We start from the raw sequence: 10,798 nt of genomic DNA, 5'->3' as shown, positions 1-10,798 counted from the left end.
CCAAGAGTTAACAAGCTAAACAAAAAAATAAATTACAAAACCAGCTACAATTTTCAACTTCACTTTACGTCCTAAAGTAATTAAGCTGACACTCCTTATTACTCATTTATATATTGTTTGTCTATAGTTTTATAACAATAACAACAACTCAATATAAAACAAAGTCATTACATACTTATATATAATATCACAATGTTCTAACAAGACACACAAAATAATATGATTAATTACCTCTTGATCATCATCCTTAAATCTTTGTCTAAACTCTACTATCAATTCATTTCAACATCAACTACACAAACCATCATCCATTCATCTTCATAAACTACTTCTTGATTCCAATTATTGATTTCAATAGTTCCATAGACAATCCAATTCGACTGAAGTTGATGGTGTTTCTTTCAATCTCCCTCTTACCCTTATCAAAATCGGACTCTGAACTCATCTCTGTCTCCGTCTTTAATCCGGTACCATATGACCCAATCAAACCATTCAAGATTGCATGATTGTACACTGAGAGTAGACAACCAGAAGGGAATTGATGCATAATGGGAATCGATTCGAATGTGAAATCTTGATTAATGAGTAAATTACTCATCATGTTCTTCTGGGTTGATTGGATTTCAATTGGATTGGAGAAGCAGTGTACGTGAGTCGACTCGGGTAAGCTCGGATTGATGATCCTGCCATCAAAAGCCGCCGGAGACTCCATCAATGGCGGCAAAGAAGCAGCAACACCACCTGAAATCGGGAATTTCTTTTCTGAATTCTTGCGATACACACGGCAAATCACCCATTCAGTCTACAATTTCAAATTACACAAAAAACATGATCAAATAGATTTCAAGAAAACAGAGTAAAAACAGAGGAAAACAGAGTAAAAACAGGGGAATAACTAATAATAACCTTTGCTGATTTTGGTAAATTTTGCTGAGAGAATTTACCCTCTAATCTATATTCATGAAGTACCCAATTACTCTTTTCCCCTTTTGGAGCTCTTCCCAAGTAGAAAACTAAGGTTTTCTTCATTCCGATTAGTACTCGCCCTGCGAAAATCTCCTTATCTTTTCCAGTTGCCTTCCAATAACCACCCACGGTTGCTCTGTTTGTGCGCGATCCAGTCGGGTACTTTTTATCCCGGACACAAAAGAAATACCACTCTGTCTCACCCATTTTCGCCACCCCTGATCAAGAAAATTAAACAAAAAAAATAATTAAAAAAAATTAAAGATTTTTAATAAATTCAATAAGCAAACAGAGGAATTAAAGAAGTCACCAGGCAAATCCCATGGCTCAATCTTGTTCATGTCAACTTCACCAATTGCATTAGCATAAAATTTGTTACCCAAAACCTTGTGTAGCAAGTAATGAGTGATCAACTCTTCATCGGTCGGGTGAAATCGGAATCCCGGAGGCATATCCATTTGATCTTCATCTTCAAAAGAGCCAGGGTGCTTCTCCATGGTTTAAAGGCTAAAAAGCTTTAAACTTTCTGTTTTAAAACTCAAAAAGTTAATAACTTTGTGCACAAAATGAGTTTTTAGGCCAAGGTTTCATGTGGGTTGTTCATCAGATTGTTTGGGTTGAGTGAGAATATATATTATATATATAGTGGTTAATTAGCCCTGCTTGCGGTGCGCACATATGATGTATATATGTGTGAACCCTCGGGTGGCAAAAGTGAAATTGCACTAATTTTGACGTTATTTTACTAATCTCGTGAAAATAACGTTAAAAGTGACGGACGGTTAATCAGGCATCATGTAGTGGCGTTGATAGCCGAAAGATAAGGGTACATGCACCGATCAGCCGGTGTCCCGATGATTGAGTGCTATGTGCCTTATGTCCAAGGCTTGATGCAAAACTACTATCGAGCCGGGGGTCTCACCGGAAGCAGCCTCTCTATCCCTATGGGGTAGAGGTAAGGCTGCTTACATCTTACCCTCCTCAGACCCTACCATAGCTTTGTTATTGGTGGGATATACTGAGTACGATGATGATGATGATGATGATGATATAGTGGTTAATTAATTGGTGTTGAAAGTTATTTGAAATTATTGAAGAAGTAGAAAAAGGCAGCCATGATGAAAATGATAAAATAAAGGGAAACTAAAACAAGTGTAAGCTTGAAGTTTGATAGGTTTTTAAGGAAAAGAAGGAAACAGAATGAGTAACACAAGGGCCTAATTCATGTTTTGTGAGGATGAGGGTAGATTTGGCATTTTGTCATGATTTAATGTTTATTACAATTACAAAGAATTTATTTAGGTGTATGAATATTGTGACCAATCTTTTAAAATAAATTGCATGTATTTTGTATGTGACATTTGATGATGGTGTGTGAACCTAAAAATGATATCAATGTTGTTCTTCATGACCAATCTTTTAAATCATGTAACATGTATTTACGATTCTTAAAGGTTAAATCATTATAATCTTAACCAGCTACATTAAGTATCTCATACCCGTCACGAGAGAGGTAAAATTAAGTATAGTAAACATATGGTTCACCTAAGCTGATCAAGAGTACGCATATAAATTTTTTGATAAACTGGGTACTTTTTTTTAGTGTTAAACTTAAAACCGTTAACTAAGTCGTTTCTTAAATCCTGTTACGTCTACGTGGAACCAACTCGGTTATACGTAAGAGATATTTAGTTATGATTTAAAATGATCAAATGTTATTTGTCTTCATAATTATTATCTTTATTATTCAAATGAACAGAGAATTTTGATAATTAAAGTCTAGAAATATCATTTTCAGAATAATTAATTTATAGGCATTTAGTTAGCTTAGTAATTGTTTTTTTTTTTTCTGAAAGTTGAACTTCATTAGATTAATAATTGGATTGATTGTGATTTCCCTGCAGTAACCCTGGCTCTTGAAAATAATAAGTTAAAAGTGTTAAACAAGTGAAAGTTGTTTATATGGATGCATTTATTTACAATGTGAGGTGACTTTAGTTTATGTCACTTTTTGTTGAATATACAATACTTTTTAAAGAAACATTTTACATTTTATTCTCCTTATACCTTTTATAGTAGAAATTATCTTATCAATTTAAAAACTGTTGTATGTTCATCCCTTAATAAGATATATATATTTTTTGTTATTTTTTTATATTTTCATTTAAATCATTTCTCTATTTAACAAAACTTACATATAAATAAATAAAGTTAAAAAGTTATATTTATCCATCCTTTGGTGTTTGTTAATTTGTGATCCTTCATATCTTTTAATAAACAACTTTTATATACTTATGCAAGGATATGTCGGAAGCGAGTCTTAACTACGAACATAATATTTGTGGTTGGTGAGTGCTAGGAAGTTGACTTCCAACTCGGATAAATTTGGATGCGAAGAGTGTTGATGTTCCATCTACATTATGTCCCTTTTGCAAAGATGGGTCAGAAACGAGTCTTCATCTGTTTGGTGAGTGACGATCGGCGAAATAAAATTGGGATTTCATCAATGGTTGGTTAGATTTAAATCTCCCATCTTTGACATTCACTTCAGATCTTATGGTTGATAATTTAGTATTCAGTTTGGCCAAGAAAGAGATGGTAGGAGCTATCATGTTGGTAGTGCGATGGGCTATTTGGAAGCGTTGGAATGCCACGGATTTATCGAAGAGTCGTTTAAGGACATAATTGTTATTTTATGAAGTTGTATATTATTCGTTTTAGTGGAACTTAAGTCGGAAATATAACTTTTAACTATTTTGGATGGAGTAGTTAAAGAACCCTCTTTTAATCATGAATTTCTCGCTTGTGTTCCCGAGTCTCATTTAACGAGGGGAGGGGTAAGAAAAGAGAGGAAAATATAAAAAATTCATGTTCCAGAGATTTTTTAAGAAAGGGAGAGGAGGGGAAATGAGGAAAAATGTTAGAATATTTAAGCATATTATCATCCTCCCAAATTGGAGAGATTAGGAGAGAAAATATTTATATATAATTATAACTTTTATCAATTCCTAAAATACCCTTATATCTAACTTCATGTAATGGTTTGCTTAAAGGGTATAATAGGAAAATATACCTTTCTTTTATTTTCCTCTTAACTCGGGAACACCTAAAAATGTTTAATTTCCCTCCATTTTTTTTCCTTTTCATTAAACTCGGGAATACGAAATAAAATCACATATTTTCCTTCCCCTACCTTTCTTTCCTGTCATAATTTCCCTGCCTTCCCCTCCCCTCATTAAATGAGACTCGGTAACACAGTGAAATTAGTCCATCTAGATTTTTACTAGTTAATGCTTTTAGTACAAATATGATATTTAGAAAAGACATACTTATGCATTATCATATGTCAAAATACGTTGTAAAATTGTCAATGATTTAAATAACAAAAGTTGTTGGTTTTATATATTATAATAATAACTATAGTATCTTCATATCACTAGATAAATCAGATTTGATTTCATTTATGTAGCATCATACGATTTCATCGACCCTTCTATGACATTAACACATCTAAATGGTATTAAAGAGGATTAGGCGCCAAAAATATCCATTAAGATGAAATCTCATTTCAGTTGAAGACTTCCTAAGTTTGTATTTACCCATAGAAAAAACCTAGTCAATTTACCTCCTTTAATTTAATCACTTATTATAAACAACATTATTTGTATACATTATACACTATTTTATGACGACTAATTATTATTGTATAAACTTAACTTATAATTAATATGTATTATTTCATAAAAATACAATATGCTAGTTGTACAATTTAAATTTTAAATCATATTTAAGCACGTGGTGTAATGGTCTCAAGTGTGATCTTGTATGACTGTATATTACCGATAATATTATTTTATGATTATATTATTTCGCATAGACTTAACATATTATATTCTATCCCATAGTGACATGTTAACAGTTACCTAGAGTTGGCTATGGTGGTAGCCCGTATGACGTGTTGGTGACTTTGTAGAAGGATAAATATAATTTATCTTTGTCTCTAGATATTAAACTCTTTTAGTTAATCTCACAATTATGTTACTGTGCAACATGTCACAAATCATTTTAAGTATTTTAATATCAAATGATTACTGTTTAAATTCAAAATTAGTCTAGTAGATAAATACCAACGTGAGACTATCATATTTAGTAAAGACGTAGGCTTCTTAGATGAGAGTGTCCAAGGTTCATACATGGGCAACACAATATATATTATTTTGATGTTAAAAGAGTTAGAATACAATTTACCGTTGAAAAAATGTATGGCAGATAAATTTCTTTTTAAAGGTTAAACAACGTAAATCATATTATAATTAACAAAATAATATTTAGAAACCTAAGAGTATATACATATACATCAATATGTATGCAAATTCTATTAGAATATATAAATTCTTTGTTTTCTATTTTCATCTAATGAAATCAATCAACTATGAATTTAAAACTAGTTGTTCAACTGATACTAACTAACGAAGGTTTTCAACCAAAATATTTGTTTTAGAATCGATTTTCCAAAAGAAAAAGAATGCTTTCATGTTTAAAATATTTTTATATATTTTAGGGTTGTCTTTTTTTGTTAATGAAGTAGTAAAACTTGGAACTTGACTTATGTAAATGTGGGTTCCAACTAATTAAGATTTTCAAAATTATTGATTTTTGACGAGACAATATGCCTTTGCTTGTCTTTGTCGAGATGATTGACCCAAACATCTGTCTAACAAGGTTTTGTTTTCTATGATTTGAAGTTTCTTCTGTAAATACATCACTATTTACGTATATAGTTGAGCCTAAGATATATTATAATATTCATAGCTCTTTAGCTCTTATGCAATATATAACGGGCATGCTACTTATCAAACTAACATTGATAAATCACCCAATTCATATTTATGAGTGTTGCAAATCATTTTAATCTATAAACATCTTGATTACCAACTTTAACTGTTTTCATTTACCTTTTTAATAAAGAAAGCGAGTCATATTTTGTTAAGGGAAAAAAGCTAACATTTAAACTATCCATATCTATTGATGGCGATGTAATTTAGATGTTGATTTTTAATATATTATATTATATACTATAATTATTTAATATATTTTACAAATAGTAAAATAATTTTGAAATAAACAATAATATCATGAAGATTGTTGGCTGATTAAAAATTGATGTTATGACTAACGAGGAATTAAGAAAGGATCGTATGCCAGCCACCATTGACCAACTAACAAAATCAAATAGAGTAAAAAAATAATGAAAAAAAACTGGCCCATGCAGGTCTCGAACCTGCGACCTTCGCGTTATTAGCACGACGCTCTAACCAACTGAGCTAATAGGCCAACGCTGTTTGAAGTGAAGAAATCAATTACTTTTTTCTTCTTCTGTTTTGGTAAGTTCACACGAAACAAAACTACGAAGTACAAACATACACAGATGGGATGTTTTTTACGGCTCTCTTTACGTAAAAAAACATACTTGTAATTATTTATATACAAATCAAATGAATGTGGGTGAGATGTGTTATCAAATGAATTTGTAATCAGTGGCGAAGCTTGAACATACACGTCGAGGGAGCCGGACTCAATATGTATAAAAAAAATTCATAGATTAGAGGGCGGTGGGCTCAAAATTTCGGTCGGAAACGGGTGAATTTACACCATGTATAAAATTTTCAACTAAAAAAGGATAAATTTACACTACTGAGCGAAAAAACGAAGGAGACTGGGCTCAAAATTTCGATCGTAAATAGGTAAATTTACACAATGTATAAAAATTTTCGGGCAAAAAAGGATAAATTTACACTACCGAGCAAAAAACCGAGGGGGGTGGGCTCAACATTTCAGTCGAAAACGGGTAAATTGACACTATGTATAAAAAGTTTCGATCGAAAAAGGATAACTTTACGCTGTTGAGAGAAAAAAACGGAGGGGGCCAGGGGTGGTTACGCCCATGTTGTAATTTATTATGCATTAGGTACATGTTTAAGGTTGTGTTTGTTTTTACTTATAAGGTCTTCAAGGAGCCTATGTCTGCGGGCGCGCAGACATAAGCTCTTGAAGACTGTTTGTTTAAAAAAAAAATCTGCAAACTGCTTATTTGGTCTTAAAAAATAAGTTTTTTTTCAACATCTTCACACTTCTTCACACTTCTTAACATCATACAAAGTACCAACACCCAATGTCCAACACCACCGCCACCCACCGTCCGCCACCACCACCACCATCCGTCGCCACCACCACCTTCCGCCGCCACCAACTTCCACCACCACCCACCGTTTGCCTCCACCACCACCGTCCTCCACCACCCACCGTCCGCCACCACCATCGTCAGTCACTCACCACCACCACCGTTAACTGTGACACCCGACTATTTTAAGCCTAATCCGTTACTAATGTAATCCGTTGTTATGTGAATAAAATATAATAATTAATACAATGACGTTATTTTAGTCCAAAAATATATGAGTTAGATTTTATTATGTTTAAAAAGTTAAGTTTTGTCGCGTAGCGAAAACTGCCCAAAACTGACACTGGCAACGACTCGAGTATAGTTAAAAGTCAAAAAATATTCCAAACGTTGAGAATGGCCTAAAATAATATATGATTAGTGAAAACATTAACTATAGGTCATAAACTTATTTTTTTAGAAGTTTCGATTCCTGAAAATTAGAAAAATAAGCGTGTAGAAGTCGGTATAGGATACCCTAAGGACCCGAACCCAACTAACACCAAAATTTTATATTTTTTATATGGTTTTGTAGCTAATTTTATGACCAATTCAGATATGTAATTAGTTTTACACAAAATATTTTCTAACTAGTTGTATTTTACAAAATATGATAAAGTGGGTACAATATTTAACAAGTTTTATAAAAAAAATTATGCAAACATTCTCACCCCCATGACCGTCCAACCCCCTCTCCCTAGTTTGTAGGCATGATGACTTAGTGAGCTGGTGGTTTTAGAACATCACAAATAGCCTAATTCACATGCATTATGACAAATGTCCTTATTTCTCTCCTTATAATTATTCTTTATCACCACTACACTCCACCACTCCCATTTTTCTCTCACTCTTCACCATCCCCCTACACCACTTCCTTTCTTTCACTTTCATTTTATCACAATTCAAAAACCATAAAGAATTTAGGATGAACACTTAAAGTAGGGTCAAAAGTTGGAGATCTGAGAGCTCTCTAAATTTATTCTAAGTATTACAAGCAAGAACCCAAACTCATCTTCTTTCACAAGCCCTAAGGTAAAAACCCCATTTTTGGTTAAGTTAATTCTTAAAGTTTGATGAAGAGGTTCATACACACTTAAAAATGATTCACACAAACAAGTAAAAATACACGAAAATGTAACATTGGTGATATGCGTGTGGTGTGGGTGTGTCGTGAAAGTATATATATGTGTGTATGTGTGTCGTATACATGTACATTCATATATGTATATGTGTAGATGAAGAAACACTAACCAGACCCCGGGCAGATTACGGGTAACATGGGGGTTAGATAGATGTTTCCCACGAGGGGTTAGACCCAGAAAAGATGGTTCTTCTGATAACCTGCAAAACAGACACCGTGAGCTTGTCACTGAGAAGGGGGGGGGGGTTTCCTCCTTGTGACCACCCTCCGGCGTTAGAATCAGACTAGATTGCTCTTTAAATATAAATGTATATTAAGAGATTGCTAGAGCAGATATCAGGTATAATATGATGATAATATGATGGTAATGTGATGAGATGAGATGATCATACCATTTGGGGTATTTATAGCCGAAGGTAGGTTTCCAAGGAGGTGTGGCCGGCTGAATAGTATTCCTGTTCCACCAACTGTGGCCTACGCACGTGCCCTGCTGGTAGTTGGTGGGTAGGCAGCGGCTGACAGTGACCAGGCCTGCTGTGTACTATTCCTTTTCCACCAACTGCCGGCTATGCACGTGGTATGACAGGAGTTGGTGAGTAGGCAGCGGCTAATAGTGACATATAGTACAGGAGCATGCTGCTCGCCATACTGTTGTCAATAAGCTGTCGTATCTTTAGTCAGATCTTTTGCCCATACCTCGTCAGGTACAGTACAGAAGATCTTCCCGTATCGTACGGACTGGCTTAGTTGGGCGGGAGTATTCCCCCTCCCGCCTTTGTGCGGGATTGTTCCCGGCTTTGCTCATTCCTTCAGGTGACACTGAGTGATTGAGAGCTAAGTGCCTTGTGCGTGTAGCCTTGCTGCGCGGGTGGCCTTCCCTGATGGCTTGTATCCGCAGCTGCGGGGACAGGCCGATTACGTCACCATTGGGAGGCATTTCCTGCGGGAACAGCTTGCGTACTGCGCGTAAGGACGTCACGTCTCTGAGCATGGTTGGTCCTGCGGATCCAGTTGGTTTCTGCGCAGACGTCCCTCTTCAAGGTGAGTCTTGCGGGTCCAACTGGGCTCTGCTGGGACCTACCTCTTCAAGTCCCCCCAGTCCAATGTTCTTCTCATGAATGTTTAATAAAGTGAGGTGAACTTTTGGACTTAAGCAAAGGGTTTTGAAAAGGGTTTAGTTTTAAGGTTTTCCATGGGGATTCTTCCCGCGGAAGTCCTTGTCACTTGCAGAAATTCCCGACTTTCCTGCTTGGTCTTTGGGTATGATGCGGGTAGGTCTGTGACCTCCTCGCAAGTCAGGAGCGTTGAGTCCCACTTGTGTGGATTCTCCATGAGGTTTTGGTAGTTTTGAACATAGTGATCAATTAAGTTAAAACCACCAATTCCATCCTGGAGCTTCAAACAATGTAGTTCTCGACGTTCCCGCTATGCGGGGATGTTATTTCCGTTTCCGCAAGCATTGCCCAGAAGATCCTTCTTGGTTTCAATTCCCTGCGGAGCGCTAGGTATGTGAAGGGTTTTGCCTTAACACTGTACCCGCGCTCGTCTTACGGTAACTTCCAAGGTATTCCTGGCGTCAATTCCCTGCGGGTGCTAGGTATGTGAAGGGTTTTGCCTTAACACTGTACCCGCAACCGTCTTATGGTTACTTGGTTGCCAAGGTATTCCTGGCTTCAATTCCCTGCGGGTGCTAGGTATGTGAAGGGTTTTGCCTTAACACTGTACCCGCACCCGTCTTATAGTTACTTGGTTGCCAAGGTAAGGGGTATTTTCCCGCTTACTTTTGAATCTTTTTGAATTTTTGAAATTCGAAAGGTTGGTGAAAGGATAAGAACAGTCCAAACCTCTGAAACGTCGTGCGACGGTTTCTTCTGACTGTGTCAGGACGTGCAGGAAGTTATGGTGACGTGACAGTACATGGTCATTCCAGACGCTTTTTCAGGCGCGTGGGCGCGATTTTTCGGGCGCGTGGCCGCGAAATTAATGGTACGCGTCCTTTCAACAGCTGTTGCCAGCTTGCTTTTTGCCACGTGTCATAGTTTCATTGCACCTTCGATTTCTCTCTCTTCCGCATTAAATTCATCGCATTAATTGCGATTAGTATATAAAGGGGGAGAGGGTTCTTTGTAATCCACACTTTTCACTTTTCTCTTCTTCTTCTAAACGATTTCCGGCGAATATTCACCTTTTCAGGCAAGCATTCTTTTGAAATCGTTTTCTTCTTTCATCTGTAAGATGTCTTCTCATGATCTCGAATCTACAGCCGATGACAAGAGTACTGCTGGCGAGTGCCAGTGTGCTCTGCCTGTCGATCTGTATTAGTACATCGTTAGGAAGTTCATGCTCGAGTCTCTCGAGCCTGAGTTTCCTGAACCCCATCAGACGGTGTATGATGCCCCCAGAGGCAAGATCGGGGTTTATGCTGCATTCTTTGTCTATGGGAATCTTAGGTTCCCATTGACAAAGTTTGT

At 36.1% G+C, this 10,798-nt stretch overlaps 1 non-coding gene and 1 pseudogene across 2 annotated transcripts; both read right to left on the bottom strand.

Moving 5' to 3' along the window:
- Nucleotides 1–244: 244 nt before the first annotated feature.
- LOC143569982 (NAC domain-containing protein 100-like) lies at nucleotides 245–1,463 on the bottom strand (annotated as a pseudogene). The gene is made up of 3 exons (XR_013141839.1): nucleotides 1,277–1,463; nucleotides 907–1,184; nucleotides 245–802 (listed from the first exon to the last, which is right to left on the bottom strand). The product of XR_013141839.1 is annotated as an NAC domain-containing protein 100-like (transcript).
- A 4,763-nt stretch (nucleotides 1,464–6,226) lies between these two features.
- TRNAI-AAU (transfer RNA isoleucine (anticodon AAU)) lies at nucleotides 6,227–6,300 on the bottom strand. The gene has a single exon. It is a non-coding gene; the product is annotated as a tRNA-Ile (tRNA).
- Nucleotides 6,301–10,798: the final 4,498 nt, after the last annotated feature.

This window comes from Bidens hawaiensis, unplaced genomic scaffold, assembly GCF_021521415.1.
Source record: "Bidens hawaiensis isolate Kalapana, Puna unplaced genomic scaffold, B.hawaiensis_p1.1 tig00024810_1, whole genome shotgun sequence".
Classification (NCBI taxonomy): Eukaryota; Viridiplantae; Streptophyta; class Magnoliopsida; order Asterales; family Asteraceae; genus Bidens; species Bidens hawaiensis.
The sequence above is the reverse complement of the archived record's forward strand: the minus strand, read 5'-3'. Positions and strand labels throughout refer to the sequence as shown.